This window comes from Rhinatrema bivittatum, chromosome 16 (genome assembly GCF_901001135.1).
Source record: "Rhinatrema bivittatum chromosome 16, aRhiBiv1.1, whole genome shotgun sequence".
NCBI lineage: Eukaryota > Metazoa > Chordata > Amphibia > Gymnophiona > Rhinatrematidae > Rhinatrema > Rhinatrema bivittatum.
Genome location: NC_042630.1, coordinates 29,185,290 through 29,207,967, shown reverse-complemented (window position 1 = coordinate 29,207,967; position 22,678 = coordinate 29,185,290). Strand labels below are relative to the sequence as shown.

Genomic DNA, 22,678 nt, shown 5'->3' with positions numbered 1-22,678 from the left:
CACTTTCTAGGTTTTTACGACAGACCTGTACTATAGAGTAGGAGAGGCAGAAAAATATTAAATGATCTTTCTACGCACACAGATCCTTGTACAGGAAGGATGTACTGGTGGGCGTTAATATACAGTCTGCCACTGAAGATCCTTGGACATTCCTAATCCAGCAGCTGCCAGTGTCTCTTGTCAGGTCCTCAGCATCTACGCAGGAAGAGAAGGAGCAAGAAAAAAAAAAAGCACCCCCCATCCCCACTGGCAGCCAAATAGCTGAGGATATGTCTTCTGAGTCAGGAGAAATAGAAAGGGGAAATCTATTCACATCTGGAAAACTTAGGACACGAGTGAGTTAGAATCGTGACTCAACAGCCACCATCGAATGGGAAATCCGCTGGCAGCCCGATCGGTCCTGCGTGCGCGCGCGAGACAATGCAAGACGGGCCAAAAACACAACACTTGTCGCCAATCGGGTAAAGATTCAGGGCTGCTGGCAAGCTCCAGATCATCAGGGACAGCCCGAGCCTGGACCCGTAGAAAAAGAACGAAACTACAGGCCCCTGCATGCAACAGGGTGGAAGCAGGTTCAGGCTGTGTCCGCCCCTAACCCTCAGTAGAGAAGAGAGGGCTCAGTTTCCACGAAACCTTCCCCACTCCTGGGAGGGGGCCGAGCAGTGGGAATTAACCAGAAGTCAACGCAAATGTGGCGCTGCCGGCCGGCTGATCCAGTGCCGGTTTTTAATCTTTCATTTCTCCGAGTGCGGGAGAAGGATAGCAGGGCCAGGAGTTCCTGCAGCCTTTTCCTTCCTGCATTAATTGTGTTGCAGGGTGACAGGATTAAGAGACCTCCTCCCCCTCCTGGGGTTCTTGCTCTGGAGCTGACATGTCACTCAATGTCCACAGCCAGGACACGGCGGCGGCCGCCGGCCAGGGCACTTCTCCCTTAATCAGCCACCGAGGGCCTTGGCCCGTGACCTCAGCTTGCCCCCCGGAACAGATCCAAGGGCGCTACGGTTCTGATTGCCCTCGTTAACTTTCTACACTGGTTCATCATGCTCGCCTCCGGCTCCCGCCAAGCGATCCATACGGAGGAGGAACCTGACTTCACTTTCGGCCATGAAAAAAAAAAAAAAAAAGGATGAGCAAAACCTGCCATCACATGCCATGGGCCGGTTGAAGAAAAAGAAAAAAAAAAAAGCTTCCTTGGAACATTAAGCGTCTTATTAACGAAACCCCTTCCCCCCTCGCCCCCATCACTGTTGTAAGAAAGGAATGACATAATGGGTCAGACCCCTGGAGCCCAGCATCCTGCCTCTGACGGGGGCCCAGTCCAGGTCACAAGTCCCCGTCAGGATTGCAAACCCTCTTGCTCACCACCAGGATAGGCAGCGGCTTTCCCAAGCCTGCGCGGGTAATAAACCCCGTTGAATAAGGGCCTGGCTACCTCGCGGGATTAATTTAAACTACTACACTCGGTCAGGCCAGAGGTCCCTGGGTCCCAGGCACCCTATTCAGAGGGCGGCAAGCCGCCGGTGCTTACAGGAACCTGGTTAAGCCCAGCTCAGTCCTTTCCAGTTCCCTGCAGTCACAGTCTGGGGGATCCCCTGAAGCCCCTCTTACTTCTGACGCATCCCCATCTCCCGGAAACTGGCTTCAGCCCCTCTGGAGCCCAGCAGGACAGGCCGCCGGCACGGAGGTGAGGCAGGAGGGCCTGTCACCCTGGGGCATCACGGCAGCGAAAAGACTGGGGAGCGAGACCCGGAAATATTTCTTCACGATAAAGGGTGGGTGGGTGGAGGTTTGATGCACGGAACCGCCTCCCGGTGAAGGGGGGAGGACCCGACCCGACCCAAAACTGTAACAGAATTCAAGAAAGCCGGGGATAAGCAGAGAGGAGCCTCGGGTGCAGCCACCGGCTAAGGCCACTGCACCAGGAGAAATACAGGCAGGCAGTGCGCCAACAGCCTCCTGTCCAGGGGGGCCCCGCCGCGCTGGCTCTGATTTCGGGAGCTGCCGCAGTCCCGTTATCCTGGGGGTGGCAGTGCCCGAGGACAGGAGCCCGGTCCCCCTTTATGCCGTGCCTGTCGGAGCTCTTTCACGGGCCTTTTTTTTCCCCCCTCCGGGGTCTCTGGGCCTCTCTTTCTTGTACTTCTGCAGGTCCTGTGGCCCCCGGTCGTGTGTCCATCAGTAGTGGCGCTGTCGGGGGGGGGGGGGGGGGTGTCTTCCACGGTCCATCAAGCTCCTCGCAAATAATTACATTCAAATCTGAAAAACTATGTCCCAGTGTCGGCGTTTGGCCGGCGGAGGGGGGGGAAGGGGATGGCTAATTAAATCATCCCTCTGCCGGCAGGGAGGTTTCTGGTCGGATCGCCACGGGATCCCTTCTTCCCAGTGACCCATGCCGGCATCCGGGTGAGCCTGGCGCTGGGCTGCCCCCCCCCCCTCCCCCTTTGAAAACGTCGAGCCTTTTCCCCCAGCTCCCAACGCTATAAATTCCCACCTACAGTAATAATCACGCTTCCAGTTTATCCATTCGGCTTTAAAAGCTGACGAGCGCGGTTTTTCCCCTTCATCAATCTCCTCCCCCTCCCAGCCTTTTGGTTTACTTAACGACAAAAGCAACAAGAAAGAAAAAAAAAAAAGGAAATAAAAGTTAATTTATCCGTAAGAATGAAGCCAAGGCCGACTGCAGAAAAAAAAAAAAAGAAACCACAATTTGCTATATATAAACCCCCATCTAATTTATTCTAATATCATTCAGGAAGCCTCGCTCGTTATGAATCCGAGATAATGTTTTTGACTGCTCGTCAGGATTTGTAAATGATTTTCTTCCAGAGATCATTGAGAATGAGAGAGGTTTGTAATGTAAATAAGCATCTTTTTTTTTTTTTGCCTCCCTTGTTTCCAAAATCTTGCCGTGCGTGACTGGAAACCCTTTCGCTGATTGGAATTTTAAAGAAAAACCCGAACCCCCCCCCCCCCCCCCCCCCCCCCCCCCCCCAGAAAGCTCTCTTAAGTCCGTGGCTCATAGTAATAGAGCAGCACGGCAGACTAATGTTCCCATCCAACCTGTCCAGTTTCACTCCTGTCCACGCTGCTAAGGATCTAGCCCGGCTGCCAGCCACGGTACGAGTCCCCCATGGGATATCGCTCCTTATCCACCCTCCCCAGACGGCTGATCATGCACCATCTTCCCTCCCCTCCCGGGAACCAGTTGCAAGTCTCAGAATAGTCCAGGCCAACCTTATCGAAAGCAGCATGGCCAGGTCCCCTGTGGGCCTTTCCGAACGGCACTGCCACCACCACATGGACCTGCTCAACACGAGGAGCAGGTAGCTGCCAAGAGGCCCGGCTGCATTTGCACGAAGTCTTCTAATGCCTGCGTTTCGTTTCATTCTGCCAGCGCAGCTTGCCCGACAGACCCGGCTATATATATATATATATGAGTTCCAGTGCTTCTGCTGGAAACCATGCGTTGTGGTTGTACCGCACGGACCCAGCTGCTCTCCACTTTTCTGGTGACTGTCCCATGCTCTCTTGAACGCCCTCCACCACTGGCTCTAGGAGGGCGTGCCATGCATCCACTGATCGCCAGCCTACCCACTTGGAGCCTCGTGTCACGGCCCCTTATTCTAGAGCTCCCCTTCCGTTTGCCAAAGGGTTGGCCCTTGGTGCGTTATTAATACCTTCCCAGGGATTTGAATGTCTCACAAACTGTACTGGCTCCCAGAAGAAACCAGGAAAATATTCAGAACCCTGGAACCAAGCAGGCCTCGGTCTCTCTCTCACTCTCCCTTCTCCTTGCCCTCCCCCCCCCCCACCACGCCCCCCACTAGAGAACTCTGATCCTCCCCAGAAGGCCCTTCCATCCTCCCCCACCGACGTGCGTGGAAGCGGCCCGCACGAGACTGAAGGAGGCAGCGCTACCTGCTCACGCTGGACCCTGCCAGCTCACTTTCCGGGAAAAAGCAAAGAGCTTCCCCCAGCCAGTCCACTCATAACGAATTGTGTTTCACTCTGCCTGGACATGCATGCCAGTACGACTGCTCACCACACCTCAGCTAACAGATTTGCTGGTCTAGTAAAGGTGACTGCAATCCGCTTGGAGACCGCTCCTGGAAAAAGGCGGAATATGAAAAGGGACGGGCAGGAGGAGTGGGGTGGGGAGCGGGAGAGAGAGAGAGAGAGAGAGAGAGAGGGGCTGGCCAGGGGTGCTCTAAGGGTTGAATTAGCACAAATCTGAAATTTGTCATCCCTAGCCTCAGTCATCAAGGCTTCACCCCTTGTTACTCTCCATTTGTGCGTCGTTTAAGTACCTCTCGTACTTTAAACAGGATGATAAAATCAAAGTGAATCTTACATTCATGGTTCAGAAAGGTTGGGAGTTTCTAAAGACCGTGGTTAGGAAACTGAAATATCAGTGGGGAGGGCAGGCCTGCAGGGGAATGAAGAAGAAAACTGTACAAAAAAAAAATACAGCCGGGAAGCTGGCTAAGGGAACGAAACTAAAATCACAGCAATACTGGAAGACTCTAAATTACCATCCTCTTTCCTCTGTACATTTCTCAACTTGGCTAATCCCAACCTAGACATTTTTTTCGACTGCTCAATTTAGCAAAAAAATTAGATTTCCTGCATTCTCACTGTCACATGATGAGCAACCAGAAATCAGAGGGTAATGAATATGTAATAATAAGTAATAACTCTCAAACATACCCTGAAATAAAGAGCTCAGGGGTTCTGCTCTCTTACGCCCTCCAGTTTCACAGCAATTTGATTCAGCTCCTCCGACTCATCACCTTCAAATGTCCTTACCGGTTGTGAGCAGGTGCCCAGCATCCTCCTCAGTAAAGACCATAGCAAAGAGCCCTGCCACTGCCCTGTCCTCCCGGAGCAGCCCTTGCAACCCCTCGTCATCCACCCTTTTACCCTCTGGCCCATCCCCTTCTACCTCCCTCCCATGCACTCTAGCATCCCCCGCCTGCTTTGGCCATCGCCTTGTTGCACTCTCTTCCTTTTGACAGCACTGGATATAATCGCGCCTTTCCTGCTTTGTGGACGTCCTCCTATCCTGTACTGCTCACTCATTTCTCAGCCCTAAGCGCCTAACTCTGCCTTTTGCAGTCCTGGACCTCAGCTGCCGACCACGTCTCAGTGCGTCTGCTCTCTCTCCCTGTCCCATCCTGCTGCAGAGCTTAGCGGCATCCGCAGAAAAGGCAAACCTCGCCTCCTAAGCCCTCCGTAATATCAGGACAGGCTTGGGCCCCTCCACTAGGTTTCTTCAGAGTGAACTCTATGTACTGCCACGCTAACGAGCGCCCACTCCAGCCTCAAAGAACATTAAATCTGCTTGACAAGCTCGGACTCTCTACTGAAACCTGGGTCCAACCCAATGCAAATGGCAACATGGAAGGGTTCTGTATCCGTCCTTTTGAGAAAGAAATCCCTCTGTTTCCTCCTGCTTCTTTTCACTTCCAGCTAGATCGGAAAAACAGGGCTGGGATCTGGTCCCCTGAGCCTTCATTTGCAACTTCCTCGGGAATTTCCACCCATTTCTCCGACCTTCCCTAGCTCAGCCACGGCAGGGATGGTCCCTGGTTGGGTGCTAGAGGCTGCGCTTCCCTCTGAAACCCAGTCAATGGGGGGGGGGGGTCACCTTTGAGCGATGGCTGGGGACCTTGCCATAGCTCCTTCCCTCTCCCCACCTCAGGGATTGTGATCTTCTTCGCGGCAGGACGCGGCGCTGCCGCAGCCATCGGGCCAAGCCCACCCCAAGTTCCTGCTTTACCGAGGAAGATCAGTACAAGGGTTAAAACGAAGCCAGCTCAGAGCTGTTTATGGAAGACCACTCAGGAATATCCTAATGATGCCAGCGTGGACTCCTCCTCATCCCTGTTGGCTCTGCCTCTAAGCGTCCCCTCCAGAGGGGAAGGAACCGGCATCGCTTGTGCCTCTCTCTGCAAGGGCAGGCTGTGATTACCCCAGTCAGGAGTGAGCCAGGACCAATGGGCCCCGGCTGACTGCACGGCGCCAATTCTGGCAGAGGTGGAGTGGCCGTCCTTTTCTCCAATGCAAGATGGGAACGTGGGCAATTAGGCCAGGGAATGAGCCGGTGGAGATGCGTTAGCACGTAGAATGGATTGTAACCCTCAAACACAATTTATTTTATTGGCCCCTAGTGTTTGCACAAAACTCCAGTGACAACACCAGCTGGGTCTGTCAGATTAAAAATGCCAAGCCGTGAGGAACGAGGGCTGTGGCTGAAAGCCGAGGGAGGCATTCAACTGCTCTCTGAAAATCTCTCTGGAGGAAATTAAGAGGCTGGCATCAGGACTCATGCCAGAGCCACACTGGCGCCACCTGAATTCTCCAGCACAGAGTGAGCCCTGGCTGCCATGGGGTCCCTGGGCCATATTAGAGCATCCTGGGATCTGTGCTTCTGCTAAATTCCAGCGCACCAATGAGGCAGCTACAAAACCCCTTCCTTGAGCTCTTGAGGTTTTCATGATCCAACCTTCCTAGCCCGGGATGTGCTCTGAGATTTTCAGCTTCTCAAGAAAATTCTAAGAAAAGCGGGGAAGAAAAAAAAATGTTTTTGGGCAGATTTCCTCTGTATTTGGGGGGCTAGTTTCTGTCTTCCAGGAGCGACTGCATCATTCCCTCAAGGCTCCCTGATCACCCCACTAGGTTCACCCCCTCGGCCACTCCCCGAGAAGATCCAGGGTAGCCAGTTCTCCCTTTCTAAGACAGCGGTCATAGTAAATGAGGACAGGAAAGGTCAAACTGACCTGTCCAGTCTGTCCAGTTACTCCTTTCCACGCTGCTACAGACATCTCACAGCTGTCAGCCATAGAGCGTGACCGCTTGTAAGAGATCTCTCCTTATCCCGGACTCGACCACTGTGGGCGGATACAAGTTCCTCCACCTGGTTCCCCGCTCAATACCCTTCCCTCGCCATGCCTAACCACAAAACTTTGCAGGAATCTCAGTCGTTCCCAATTCCAGCAGGGCTGAGGCCCAAACCGGCAGCCTCCTAGGTCCCCCTGCAGGGCTTGCCAGACAGACCCGGCTACGTGCAGGCCCGGATCCAGGCACAGAAAACATATAGTTGCCAAGGGAGCCAAATTTTGAAAGGCACCAAGGCAGAAATCCCTGTGCCAAGGAGGAGCCCGTGCCAGCAATCCAAGCTAGAGGGGTGCGGTTATGGCACTCTGGGAACAGAACGTGCAGCCTGCCAGACGGACCCCGCTGCTAGTTCATGCTATCATTGCATCACAGCCAGGAGGTGGTCACGCTGGGCCACACTGCTCCCGGACAGTGTAAATCTCACTTTTCTTGGAAAAACTGAAATGAGCAGTCCGATGGATGCAGGGAGGATATACATAGCACAGCAACACAGTAATGACGGCAGAAAAAAAGACCAAAACGGTCCATCCCGTCTGCCCAGCAAGCTTCCCAAGGTAGTAACTGCCGCTCCATGCAGGTTACCCCCAAGCTTTTTTTTTTTTTTTTTTATTCCCATCCTCTAGCCTTTTAGGGTTCCACAGCGTTTATCCCATGCCCCTTTGAAATCTTTCACAGTTTTAGTCTTCACCAGGACTGGGGCTTCACCAGGATAAACCCAGGACTGGCACTGCCCATCCGGCTGACATGGAGCCGGCTGGTAAACCGCACCTGCAGAGGGTGAGACATCAAGTGGGACCTCAGCATCCCGGACTAGGCCTGACGACGCACTAAAAATAAAATATTTATCACAAATTTCCAGGACGCTCTGCTCCAAGCACCAAAGGATGCAGCTACGGCCAGCGGCACGTCCGAGGCCGATATTTTAAAGTTTGGCGCAGCAATTGGGGGGGGGGAGGGGACTGATAGCCGCGTGTTTCAGGCACTGGAGAGACACCGGAGCCAAGGTGGAGGTGGGATGCAGTCTCTTAAGCTGAAGGCCGGGGCTGGCTTCACTAACGGACCAGGGACTTGCTGAAGTGGAGACCGGTGACGTCCAGGTTCGCCACGCAGAGACAGATGTAGGGAAGCACAAGGTCGCCCGGAAGAGAGAGAGTTACCATGAAGCTGTGCCGCAAACCAGCACCTCGCACTCCCCCTGCTCCCTTATGCCCTTACCGACGGGCAACTTCCCGTATCCTGGAAAAGTGCAGGCGCTGAACAGAACCAAGCAGAGGGAGCTGAACAGAACCAAGCAGAGGGTGCCGGGGATAATCCTCTGTGCGGGCGCGCACACCCAAGCTCTAGGAGACACACAGGCTCTGGCCACCGCCGCACCGGTAAAGTGATATTTCAGGCCTGGCACCCTAGCCAAGAGCTCCCCCTCCCCCAAGAGAGCCACGCCAAGTTTCTTACCTGTGACTGACTTTCCCAAGCTCGGGGGGGGGGGTAAATCTCCCTCACCCCAGAAAGCTCCCTGGCTTCCGTCCTGACTCAAGTCGCTGTAACGCCGAGTGTCAGGAATTCTCTCTCCCTCCCTCCCACCCTCCAGCTGTGCCAGGACACAGAGACACACTCCAGCTGCTTGTGTAAGTAATAACCCAGGCTGCAGGGTAAGAGCGGCTGAAACTCAAACACAATTAATAGTCAGACAGGACTTAACCAAAGACATCAAAAACAACTCAGAAGCTTTCTCCTCTGAGATCTGCATTCAAAGCAGCCCCAAGGGACACATACACAACCGTTATGTAAATATTAAAGCTGGTGGACAGGCTGGGAAGAGCCTTGTGCAGTCCATTTCATTTAATGCATTACTGTGAAGGGTAGGCTTGCTTTACATCATTACATTCCCTGTTCATTGCCGGTGAAAGCTGTTACTCCCCCCCAATCCCCTGGCCCTGTTATCCACAGAGCAGGTAACAGCGCGGATAGCGGCAGTGCAAGCTTCCCCGCGTCGCCCCGTCAACGTGTGTCTGGGGCTCGTTCCGGAGAGGCCCGATTCCCGCCCGGGCCGAGGCAGCTCGTGATCACTTCTGGCCGGGGAGGGAACCGGTGACCTCCCGGAAGAGAATGGCCCTCCATTTTCTTTCCCTGCCCACTTACTGACCTAAGTCCAACTCTCTTCCCACCCGAACCCACCACAATCCAGGGCACAGGGTACAGAGGACGACGCCTTTCAGCCTTTACCTCTTACTGAGCGGGCAGGATTCAGCCCAACCCGATCGTTCCAGGGCAAGATGAATCCATCGGTGCCAGACAATGTTGGGCAGAGTTTTCAAAGCCCAGAGTTTTAGGCCCATAAAACCCTGCTTAATGTGTGTAAATGGCTGCTAGAAAGCAGTTCTGGGGCAGTTCTTGTGTGTTGCCTGATGCAAATGGGGGAGAGATGATCCGGGGGAAGAGGGGATGGTGGTCGGACTTGGAACGTACATCCACACAAGTTCCCCTCTCCGCAGAGCGGGTGCAACTTTCTGAGAGTTATTCTGTGCGCGTCCCAGGTCCGACTGGCCACGAATTCTCTAAGCAAAGTTTGCTTTCAAAATTCGGGGTAAAGTCTGTGCAGGAAAGGTACCTGCAGTCCTTATGGATCGCACGCAGTTGTGCAATTATTTATTTAAAATATTCATTGCACTCTTTCATTCGGAAGCCGTAAGCGACGCATGGGCACTGTATTAAAAGTGCATATAAAAATAAGAAAATGAATATCAAACCACCACAACTGTCATACATTATAACCCACCTTACCGTTCGAAACCCCTATAACAAAAACCCCACAGAAACTAGAGCTCCAGCCCAGCAACCCATAACTGAAATGTACAGATGGTAACAGCATAGCATAAAATATCTCCTCAACACAGGAAATACACCCACACTATTCACAAGCCATCCCAACGATGGGTAATGAAACCTATGTACAGTACATTACGCACGCAATATTATTCCCACTCCAACTATCAGCCAACATCCCAACTACAAAGCATAAAACCTAATACCTCTCAAAATCTGTAGCTAAAAATAAAATATCCCAATTATACAGCTGAAGTTAACCAACGCCCCATCACATAAAAGAGATGAAAACACCCCGTCACATTAGGAATACAGGAACAATGTACATAATTCAGTAACAACAACGCCATTCAAGAGCGTCAGCTGCTCATGCTAATCTGCAACCAGCCTCAACCACCAAACCTGAAATCTCTATAAGGCTTGCAAAAAAAAAAAAAGAACAGCTCCAAGTTTTCACATGCTTATGAAACAACAGTCTCACGGCTGCAGTCTCGAACCAAGATTTGATTTTCTAAATATTTTGTAGCTGAAAAAGCTGCAGTCATTATTCTAAACCTTAATTCTCATGGAGAATTACACTCATTTTAACGGAAGAAATGTATCTGCTAATTTAAACTGATAACTGCATGGTTGATCACTATTAAGACTGACCAACGTCACCTCTGACTTTAGAGGATTAAGGCATGTCCCATTTTGAAATGACCACTCCTGTATTGCAGCTATTTACATTAATCAACAGACCTTCCCGTGTCAGATCCCAATGAGGTATATAAAGCTGAACTCCGTCAGCAATTAAAGTGAAAACTGATGTTAAACTGTCAAATAATTTGTAAGGTCTCAAGAAGTTTTTAAATAATACCAGAGAAAACAAGGAGCCCCGAGGGACCCCCACAAGACGATGAAAATCTGGCAGAGCGAAAGTCCCCCCTGCTAATAACGATCAGACAAATGCGAGGTGAACTGCCCACGCACAGAGCTGGAGATACCCAAATCGGCTAATCTCTGCAAGAGCCAAAAATGGTCCCACCAGATCACACGCGGGGCACTGACCCAGCAAAGTCGCACCGTAAGGCGTTTTAGTCATCCACCCTCAGGCCAGCCAACGAGGATTCGGTTCCATGACCCACTCTGAATCCAGACTGACGGGGAATCGAGAACATGAGTCTCCTGCACAAAAGGACTCGGGCGGAACCAGGACAGCACGTTTCATGACCTTCCTAAGTGAAGGAGGTTTGAGACTGGCAGGAAATTCTCGGGAAGAGACACATCCAAAGACGGCTTCATTAACAAGGGCAAAAGTGGTGTAGAAGAACCACCACTCGGATAGAGAGCTGTTCAAAATCACACTAAATATCGTGGCTGCAGAGTCCTGCCCAGAGAAAGCAAATGGACTTTGGAGGATGAGAAGTAAGGTGGCCCAACTGATCATGCCAAGCGGCTCCAGTCTGATTTTCTGATAGAGGCTCGTGGGGGGTCATTGTGGAGCTGCGGTCATCCGTCAGTTGGGAGAGAAAGCAGAATTGATTGCAAGCCAATTCCATTAAGAAGCCACCCATGTACCTGCAAAAAAGAAAAAAACCCGACAATTTTGCCCACTGCTGAGGACATGGAATGAGTCAGATGAAAGTCAAATAAAACAGGAAAAAAGTTAGACTGGAAGGGGTGAGTCTCAGAGACCTCGCAACTTTAACTCTTACTCTCATGGCTAGAACTTAAGAACTTCCACAAAATGTGGACCATCCACAGCAAAGCTACCCAGTCTCTAGAGGAAGACGTTTGCCCATTTGCATTGTGGGATACTGGGAAAGCAAGAGTCAGGAGAGGGGAGAAAATCCAGACGTTGTATGGCGTGGAAGCAGGCTCCACGGGCTTCATCAAGTGATACTGGTAGTCATGGTTTGTCTGCCAAACTCTTGTTGGAGAACGACCTGTGGTCAGACCCAACTGCAAACTGGAGGAGTCTCATGATGGCCAACCAAAGTCAGCAAAGCACCCCAACTTCCAGAGCATCCTACCACACCATGGCGACCTGATGGACGGTTTGCTGCCGCGATGTCTTCTTGCTATAGGGCTATAGCAGGGTACGTAGACTGCTCACCAGAAAGAAAGAAAAAAGAATAGAAAACTAAGAGATTAGAGAGCAGGCAGAGTTGTCCAAGAGAAAGAAACTGCTCAAGTGTCTGGCAAAATCTGGCGCTAAACTTGAAGGAATCACACTGACAGCACATCGAGATGGCCTCTTGAACATCTCCACTCTGATGCCTTCAACACAACTGCACCAGGACCCACTGGGACCAAAGCCCATCTTTTGTCCCTTCAGCAGACTAATCTTTTCAACATCTGCTTCTACTCAGAATCCAGGGGAAAACAACTTTCTCCTGCACTCCTGGTCAGCGGCCAAAGTCAGTGTTGGAACCCAGAAGCCTCCTAACTCTACGTCCTCCTGTGCTAAGTATTCCTAGAGCAAGCTCCTCCCTGGAAATTCAGGACCTGATTTGCCACGGGTTTTATCCCTTGGCGTGACACTGGAAAAGGCTCTCCATAAATCAGAGGTTGGCGGGGGGAACGGTCAAGAAGGCATTCTTTACAGGGATTGCAACTTATAGTTTATATAGTTTACAGTTTATTAATTTTCCTATACCGCCATATTGGCAATAGCCTTCACAGCGGTTTACAGTTTACATATTAAGGAATAATACATTAAATAAGTTCAATAAAAGATAACAGCTAAAACTTATCTGGTCAAATACAATGCAGGCCTGACCCGGCTAACTTTAATAGTCCACAAATCTGAATTTGGGTGCGGGTCAGAGGAAGGCCTGCCCATTCTGCAGACGTCCTCCTCCATGGAGCTCCATGTCAGAATTAGTCCCGTATTCCCCAGAACATCACAGGTCCCTCCCCTGCGGTCATCTCATCAGCCACCCTCGTTAAATAGGCAGCAGAATCACTCAGCAGAACGTGCCCGGTGATTTCTCAGACAGCATGAAGCTCTGAACGCAGATGCCTCAGTGTAGAACGCCGACCTGGTGCGGATACAGCAGCTCCCCCCTGCAAGGTCTGAACTGGGTACCAGGTGAGCTGAAGAAGGCCCTTCATTTCCTCCTAGAACCAAATGAAGAAATGTATTCATTGACGGACTATTTCCGCCCCAAGAGAAATGGAGGCGTGGCACAGGCATGCAGAGCACATACAATTACTCAAAAAAAAAAATAGTCCTGGTAAGGGAGGCTTCCTTGGTACTGTATTTGTATCTGAAAGAAAAGGGGATCTGACTTCCAACGAGGCAGCCCTGCTCCGTCTGGACAGAACGGTACATCCTCTTGGAAATCCGCTGGTGTCTACCATCCCGCAGCAGGACTGGAGCTGCAGAGCCGTGCAGCAGCTGAGGCTGCCTCAGTATTGCACATCACGAGTTTAGATGCCTCAGCATGGATGTTTCGAGGTCCATGTTCAGCCGTTGTGTGGCTCGGCTACTTAGCTGGATAAACTTATATATAAGCGTATACATTCAGTGGCACGGGCCGCCCCACTGCATTTACCCGGCTATCTTTAAGTTAGCTGGATAAGTTTTATCTGTCTAACTTCGAGACAAGTCTACGGGCTGACCAGCGTTAGCTGGATAACTTATCCGGCTAACTCATCTCCTCCTAGTTACGCCCCCGGAACGCCCCTAACTTATCTGCCTACATTCTGCCCACTTTGCAACCCCCTTCAGACTTGAATCCAGTCATTGCAATGGTGTCCTGGGCCGGTGGGGGGGGGGGGGGGCATGCACAGGGAGTCCTGTCAGAACCCTGCGAGCACGAGCTCCAAATCGAGCCACCAGGCGCCACCCATTGAGCGTCGACTGGGAGTCGTCCCCCCCTCCCGTGGGGGCTCTGAACGCTACCTCCACAGCATCCTCAGCCCCGGCTGGCCTGAGCCAGAAACCGGAACCCGGATCCTTCCGTATGGCAGTGCCACCGAGTCACCCGTCCAGCGTTTCAATCTTCTATTAGCAAATCAAATCACTCAAAAAAAAACCAAAGGAAGGAAATAAGAACACATTCAGCAGCCCACAGATTGAAGTTCAGGGGGGGGGGGGAGGAGAATGAAATAAGAGGAGGACAATAAGGAAACCAGTTAAGGAAACAGCGTAACATGAAATTAATCCCACATCATTTAGCTAACAATTAAATTGACGGTACATTAGACAAGCCAATCGGCATCAGCAGTTTCTTAGAGTCAATGAAAGTTTTTAGCTTTTCTGGAACAAACCCCCCCCCCCCCCCCAAGCAATCCTTATGATACTTAATAATCCACTTGCAAGGCTATCTCAGGAGAAAGGTAGCACCGGGTTTCCTGAGGGATCATTTCTGACAGCAAGGCCTGCACTCGGCTTAGGGCTCTGCTCTCCACTGCTATGCCCCGAGTTTGGAGTTTATTTTTACAGCCGAGTTAAAATTAGCTGGTAGAATCCTCGATTCGCCGTTCCCACACCCCTTCCCCGAAAACCTGTTCGCGGGCTGGTGGTGTTGCACTGATGAGCAGAGGTGGCACCGTGCAAGAGAGGATCCTGCTCTTTCCATAGTACACGGGCTGGGGGCAAGAAGTTGACAATTTTACAAAACAGGGCCCTTCTCCCCCCCCCTCCCCCCTCCTGGAAACCAGCCGCCTGCAAACACCCAGCTGATGGACTGAATTTTGGTAAACCAAATTACCAGGTCAGCCATTGCCTTGCTTGGGCTCGTCTGATCGCCTGGCAGGATTTTATGAGCAGTATTGACCGACGTCTCTTGCGGTGCTGTTATTTGTTTTTGTGGGGTGAAGGGAACTGCTGCCTGACTGTCAGTTACAGCTCGACATCTTCACCCCACTGTCCCTGGAGAACCCGGGGAGGGAGACCCGAGATGGAGACCCCTGGGGAGGGAGACCAGAGATGGAGAGTCCTTGACCGCATCCAGCACATGGAGCACTCCCACGCTCAGGCATATGCGCCCGACTCCCTCCCCTTCAGAATACTTAGGGATCTCACCTGATGCACACCCATCCTACCGTGAAGTTAGCAAGTAGCACATTTAAGACTAATCGGAGAAGATTATTTTTCACTCAACGCACAATTAAACTCTGGAATTTGTTGCCAGAGGATGTGGTTAGTGCATTTAGTGTAGCTGGGTTCAAAAAAGGTTTGGATAAGTTCTTGGAGGAGAAGTCCATTAATGGCTATTAATGAAGCTGACTTAGGGAATGGCCTCTGCTATTACTGGCATCAGTAGCATGGGCTCTTCTTAGTGTTTGGGTCCTTGCCAGGTTCTTGTGGCTTGGATTGGCCTCTGTTGGAAACAGGATGCTGGGCTTGATGGACCCTTGGTCCGACCCAGCATGGCAATTTCTTATGTTCTTATGCATCACATATCTAGGTCCTTCCACGCTGCCACACATGTTCAGCGCTCCTTTGCTTCTGTGTGATTGCAGCTCATGAGCTCCAAAATCTAAATGCAAAAGAAATCCCCCTCCCCCTCTTTCAATCACCTTGCCATCCCCTCCCCTCTGCCCTTATCCTGGCATGTCTGGGGGGGGGGGGTCAGAATGAGGATGCAGATGGGCAGATGCCAGATCCAGCCTCCTCTCCGGGCATAAAGGGCAGGCTGGGGGTTGAGGGTACGGGCAGGGATTGGCTCACCCTGGGACTGAAAGCGGGTCAGCTGCAGGGGGTTCCTTCTGCCAAATATTTTTTTTGGACTTCCTGCTTCTCTCCACACACAGACTCATAAAACTCTTTCTAATCAAACTCGCCATCTGCTTCCTGTTTTCTTCCAAGTACATCACAATCCCACTTGGAAAGAGGGAAACAGAGAGCGAGAGAGGAAGAGAGGCTTGCACAGAGGCAGACAGACTGGAGGTGGAGAAGAGAGAGGGAGAGGGAGAGGGAAGGAGGTAAAGATGCAAACCAGAAAGAGAAGTGGGATAGCCAGGAAAAAGAAGGAGGGGTGAGGAGGATGAGAGGCACACAAGTGGGACAGGGGTCAGTCACTGCCTACAGCCTGTCTTAGTTAGACACTGTATACCCAGAACACACACAAACACACACACACAGACACAAGGACACGCAGACACACACACACGCAGACACACACACACACAGACACATAGACACACACACACATGCAGACACATAGACACACACACACACACACACACAGACACACACACACACAGACACAGACACAAGGACACGCAGACGCACGCACACGCAGACACATAGACACACACACACATGCAGACACACGCACACACGCAGACACACACACAGACACACACACGCAGACACAAGGACACGCAGACACACACACACACACAGACACAAGGACACACAGAGATACATACAGACACACACACGCAGACACACACACACACACAGAGATACATACAGACACACACACACGCAGACACACACACATACACGCAGACACATAGAGATACATACAGACACACACACAGACACAAGGACACACACACATGCAGACACAGACACGCACAGGCACACACACACAGACAAGGACACACAGACACAAGCAGACACACATACATGCAGACACAAGGACACACAGACATGTAGACACAGACACGCAGACACAGACACACGCACAGACACAAGGACACACACACGCAGACACAGACATGCACAGACACATAAAGACACACACACAGACACAAGCAGACACAAGGACACACACAGACACATACACGCAGACACACGCAAACACGCAGACACAGACACAAGGACACACACAGACACGCACAGACACACACACACACAGACAAGGACACACAGACACAAGCAGACACACACACATACAGACACAAGGACACACAGACATGTAGACACAGATACGCAGACACGGACACACACACGCAGACACAAGGACACACACACACACGCAGACACATAGACACGCAGAGACACATACAGACACAGACACAAGCAGACACAAGGACACACAGACACACACAGACACAAGGACACAAACACACACAGACACATAGACACGCACAGACACATACAGACACACATAGACACAAGGACACACAGACACAAGCAGATACACAGACACAGGCTTTCCAGGACCCCATACATCACTGGGCTTGCCAGAAGCTAGCAACCCTCGGTAGACGCTTTAAAACATAAGCCTTGCCACGCTGGGTCAGACCAAGGTCCATTGAGCCCTTCATCTAGGCCACACCATGCCTGCACTGACTGAAGGTCTGGAAGAACATTTCCCTCCCCAGTCCTGGTTTTGCCTTATTGCTTGCATGGACTCGTGGTTCCAGTTTCTGAGGCCAGTGCTATACTGGGGGAAGAGTACAATTGGCATTGACCGGATGTGAAAGCTGAGTCAGGCCAATAAAGAGCTCATCTACGTCTTTGTTAACCTTTATTCCAACAGAGCCACATGGCAGGGTTGGTTGCCTACGGCGCCAAACATTGCTTTTTTGAGGGGAGGTGGGGGGGGGAAGCGAAGGGGCAGCGAAACTGGAAACGTCCCAGTGTCGGCGCAAGAGTCCGACCCCCTACTTTTATTCTGAGCATTTGCGGAAAACAGCTGAAGTGCCTTTATGCACTATCTAAAAAAAAAAAAAAAAAAAAGGCAGAAGCGAATGCGCTGTCAAGATCTGTTAATGACCGACGTGGTCAAGTGAGCAAATCCCGCAGGCAGTCCCACGTGGGGTGAAAAAAAATGAAAGGGGCCCCTGGAAGTGGTTAAAACGGCCCTGGAGACATCGATGGGTCCTTCCAGACAGCGAGCGAGAAAGATCGCCCCCGGCTGGGGAACGGGGAGAGGACGGGACAGAAGTGGGGCGAAAGGTCGAGGCGGCCCTCCTCGGTGCCCTGTGTGGGACTCCGGCAGGAGCCTGGGTTCGGATATAATCACAGCCCATGGCAGACTTTAAAGGACTGCTGCTGCTTTTTTTTTTTTTTTTTTAAATAAGCCGTCCTGGCTGACTTCTGAACCTGAATATTTTATTTAAATGAGTTTTTAAACATATGCAGGCTGGAGGACTTCTGCAGCCCTGCAGGCCTCCTCTCTCGCGACCTGCCTCTCATCTTCATGCCTCAGCGCCAGCCGCCCCCGGATCTAAACTTGGTGGAAATCCAAGCCAGCTCCGTCCTGTCCCCTCCCCCCTCTGGCACGTTGCCTTGGTTGGGGGGGAGGAGGAGAAGGCTGGGGGGGGATCCTTGGAGTTTTCTTCCAGAAATGCAGCCCTGGGTCCATGGCCTAGTGGAGGTGAGATGTCAAAAAGCTCAGAGACTCTGCTTATGGCTTTTCCCCTCCCTGTTGTCAGTAGCAATGGAGGGGGGGAGGAGGAAGAGGGAGCAGAAGAGAGAATGAATTCCCTGGCTTGGAAAATACAATCAGGTCTATTCCCTTATCTTTTCAAAGTCTATTACAGACAGACTCATTATTAATGCAATAAAACTATTGGAACTGCACACACAAAACCGAATGAGCAGTGGAAGGGGAGGGGAGGGAGAGCGCAATCAATTGAAATGACTGTAATAGCCCGGGATGAGTCTATCAGAGCCTGCTGGCGGCCCGGATGACTGATGCCCCAGCGCACTGCGGAGGCCCTGCTTCCCGATCAGGGTCTCCCCTTCTCCCCCCAACCCTGGCGCGCTCTGCCGAATGCCCTCCCCAACCCACTAGGGATTACAGCACCAGGGTGGGCAAACCATGTTGGCTCCAGAGCAACATTAGGGGCCCAGACCAGGAAACAGGGGGCCAAGGAGGGTAGGGAGCAGCGGGGGAGGGGGGTCTGAAGAGGCAACGCGCTGTCACGCCCCCACCCCCGATGCAGTGACGAATGGGCCGTGTGGCCCCTCGCCGCTGCCGGCTGGACCCAAGAGCTCCCGGGGGGGGCCATGGCTTGCCCACCTCTGGCCCAAAGGCCCAGTCCAAGCACAGTTTTACAGTAAGAGGCCAGGGTAAATCCCCGAGTTGCTAATTACGAGCAGGGCAATAGGAAAAGGCCGCACCCGATAAGCCATGAAGACAGAACTGCTAACTGCGGACTCCACAGACGCTTCGCTGCTGGTCAGGCTGGAGACTCTGCCCCACCTGCTCTTATTTTATTTTATTTTATTTTTTTTATTTTATTATATTATATTATATTATATTATATTATATTATATTATATTATTTTTTTTATTTATTTATTTAGGTCTTTTATATACCGGCATTCAAGACAGCAGTCACATCATGCTGGTTCACATAAAACAGGGGTGCGAATTAAACTTAACACTAGAACTATGGTGCGGAAATGGCAGTTACATGTAACAGGGATTAAAGAACTTGGCGAAGAAGGAAAAGAAAGTACAAGATTAGTTAAATATGGCTAACGAACGTTGATTGGAGGTAGATAACAGTGATATTGATGGTGATGTGTGTTGATTGTTACTTCTTACTCCTTACTTTCTTACTCCTGATGCAAACAGGGGAGAGGAAAAACTCGAGTTTTAAATGCACATGGACGGAAAAGCCACAGGCAGCAGAAATATTCTATTTATTACCTTTAACACAGCAACGCAGCAGATGACAGCGGAAAAAGATTGCACGCGAGTGCTTTTAGCTCGGGAAACCACCCACAGTCAGCTTTGAAAATCTAATACACACGTGTTATTTTACTCCCGCCGGAGTGCCTCGCTTTCATTTTTTTTTTATAATCTGTAAAAAAACGTTTACGCAACGCCCTTCCAGCAGAGGTAACCCCCTCACTAACCCTCCTCCTCGTCACGCTGGAAGGAACCAGCCCCCATTAAGTACGAAGAACATCCACGAAATTAAAAAAAAAACAGTACAACATTGTCAAGAGACGAAATGAAAATCAATAAAACATGTAAATGTCCAAAATATATTCAATTCAAGTATGCTCAGTCGACCAAGACAGAAAACTCCTGTCCTCCTTCCCCGGTCCAGAAGTGGCTTCCAAATCACCTCGGCACTCCAGCACTTATTTTAATGTCAGCTTAGACGGCCCAGTGCACACGTATTCCTTATCAAAAGTATCCGAGCCTCTGGAGGAGGCAGAGTAGGATTACTTCAGGGACTAGCAATTATCCTTCTCCACGCTACCAGCAAGTGGTTCATTAAAGGGGATGCCTTTTCATACATCTAAAAGGGGACTTGTCCCTCTAAGGATCCCAACGGCAACAGAGCAGGGTCTGCCCTATTACTTCACGAATCCACCGCACAGCTTTATCCAGAAATTCTGGACGACTGGACACTGCCACCCCCTTGCGAGGATCAGGAGCCTCTGCCGCCAGGAGCCAGATTCTTTGCCTCCCAGCTGCTAGAGTCCAACAGGAGTTCATGAGAGGTTAGGGCTCTTTTCCTGTGCGCTGGCGCCCGTAGAATTATCCTCACACAGCTTCTTTTTCAAAATTTCCCATCCATCCGTGACCGTGTATTTCCCGGGCGCAGTCCCTCTCCCAGGCCCTTCTATGGCAATGTTTTTACCAAAGCAATCTGCTTCTAATACAGGAAAGCTGAGCTCCTAAATGTACGCCTGCTGTCCATTTGTCTAGATTTAGAGGCCTAGACACGGGGCCTGGTGCTGAAAATCAGTGCTCGGCTCCTAACTCTGCTTCCGCACCCTCACAGTCGCCCACTCTTTAGCTCTCAGGCCTAGTACATTTTCAAAAAGGGCCAATGCAGTCGCCTAAGGCTTTGAAAATCAGGCTCTTAGTTTAGAAGCCAGAACCTACCACGGTGGATCACAAACCTTCGCTTGTGCTGTACTGCCGTTCTCCCTGGTCGGAGCTTTGCTCATTAAGCCTTTTAACCGTAAATATTTGTAAACAGGAAGAGCGGGGGATAAATCCGTTTGAGCAAAGAAGCCTCCTGGAAGCCTGGCAAAGAGGCACGGTGAGGCCGCTGGCCCACGTTCGCACCACCAGCGCACGTCAGCGGCCTGAGATGAGGCGGCCTCCGGACTTTCCCCACACCGGACTTAAAGGAGAGGGGGATGGAGGCCAGTTCGACTTCGAGCCCTCCCCATCCATTCTAAGTCGGCAGACCTGATGGTATTCAAAAGGGGATCCAGGGACGAGAGTTTTAACCCGGTTAAAGCCTACGCTCGCTATGGAAGGTCCACGGGCCGAGGCACCCCAGCCTGCAGCCAAGCTGTTTTTCCCCGGGTAACAGTCTTTGAAATTTCCCGTGTGAATGTAACCCAGACACACACACAACCCCCCTTTACCCTGTAGGGGCGCTTCTGCGATCTACCGTCGCCTTTCCGCTTCAGCTTCGGGTCTTCTGTTGGAGAGGGAGGCGGCGAGACCCCGCGCTCCGACGCGCTTTCACACCCCATCAGACCGTTCCAGATGCGCAAATCTTAAGTCTTGCGTTAACGGGCAAGGGCCCGCGCAGAAAGAAAAATGCTGCAGGGCCATGTCCCGAGTCTGGGACAGGAGGGTCCTCCTTCTCAGGGATGGGAGAGAGAAAAGTACCCCGGGGTTTCCTGCTACTGTTTTATTAGTGTCTGAAAAATGAAACCATAACTCTGTAACTGTCAAAAAAAAAAAGTGTGGCTCTTCTGCAGCCTGAAATAATTTCCACGGCCTGTGGAAACTGAGCCCTGCTAATGCTGAATTCCAGCGTATTAGGAGGCCTGCAAGTTGATTTATAGGTTCTCTAGAGTTCACGCGCTCCCTGATTGGTTACACAATAGGCAGATTTGTAATAACTGGTTTTAGTTTCTTCTTGAAAGACAGTTCAGTGCTGGCTCCTAACACCAAATCCCCTTTCCAAGTTCCCTGCTGCACGGCGAGGAGAGAACAGACGGGATTGTGGCTAAGGTTCCTCCACCCGCCCCTGAATCATTCCCCCACGGTGGTCAAAAGCTACCCGGAGAGCAGGATGCCCACCCCAGGCACCTGACGATGGGACCCTCTGCTGCCAGCAGCTCATCTGCATCTCTGCTAAATTCTTCTTCTCTCGCATCCTGCCAAGAATGCGGCCCTGAGCCGAGCGCTGAACGGAGGCAGCAGCATCCCTCCTGCACCGTCCAGCTAGCGCAGACATCACCGAGGCGGTGGGGATGGTTAGGAAGGGCTCAGGAGTGACCTAGAGCTGGACACAGAGAGTGTGTCCGGTTATCTCCGGACTGGGCAGCTCACACCTGCATCCCCCCTTCCCGTCCCCTCTGGGGCTCCCACAATCAGCAAAAGTGGACCAGGCAAAAGTGATGGCATTCAAAGGCTCTCCGAGGTGGCTCTGAGAGAGAGCTGCATATCTCTGTTTAATCTGGCTCTCTGCGCCCTTCTTCTGCCGACTTTTGCTCCTGGATTCCTTGCCTTTATCTGCCTCTCTCTATTCCTTGTTGTGCATTATGTCAGCCTCTCAAGTCATTTCTCTGTCTGTCTGTCACACATTCCTGCTCCTCTCCCCCAGCACCTTTCCTGATTAACTGCTGTCTTCCTGACACTATCTAACCTTCGCCTTCCCTTCCAGTGATGGAGCACCAAGCATCCTACTTCCTGCCTTTAATTTGACACTATCTGCCCTCAGCAATCTGTGGAAAGCTTAAACAAAGCTGCAGTGTAGTACCAGGAAGCCCCTCTGCAGCTGCTGCCTCTTCCCTAGTAATCTCAGAGATGGGAGGGGAACAAGGATCAGAAATGACCTTGTCCAGTCACTGTCCTAGGGAAGAGCAGGCTGTGAGGACCTGAAATCAGTCTGAATGTCTGTCCCGCTGGGGCTGGGAGTGGTTAAAGCTAAGTGACCTCAATATGACTGACCCTTATCCACTCAGACTGTGGCGCTATGGGTGTTCTGAAATCCTCACAGGCTTGTAGTATCTTCTGTCCCATCTGTACATGGTGTCATTTGGTACAGTCAGATCAGACGGGGTCAGTGATACAACCGAGTCAGAGTAAGAACCAGAAACATGCCCAGGGAGGTCCCTCACCCAAACGGGC

At 51.4% G+C, this 22,678-nt stretch overlaps 1 long non-coding RNA gene across 1 annotated transcript in view; it reads right to left on the bottom strand.

Annotated features, from left to right (window-relative positions):
- Positions 1-12,328: 12,328 nt before the first annotated feature.
- The window catches only part of LOC115078775, a 30,034-nt gene continuing 19,684 nt past the window's right edge, over positions 12,329-22,678 (bottom strand). The window contains exon 3 of the long non-coding RNA XR_003853153.1: positions 12,329-12,822. This is a non-coding gene — a long non-coding RNA (uncharacterized LOC115078775). The remainder of the gene's footprint in view (positions 12,823-22,678) is intronic.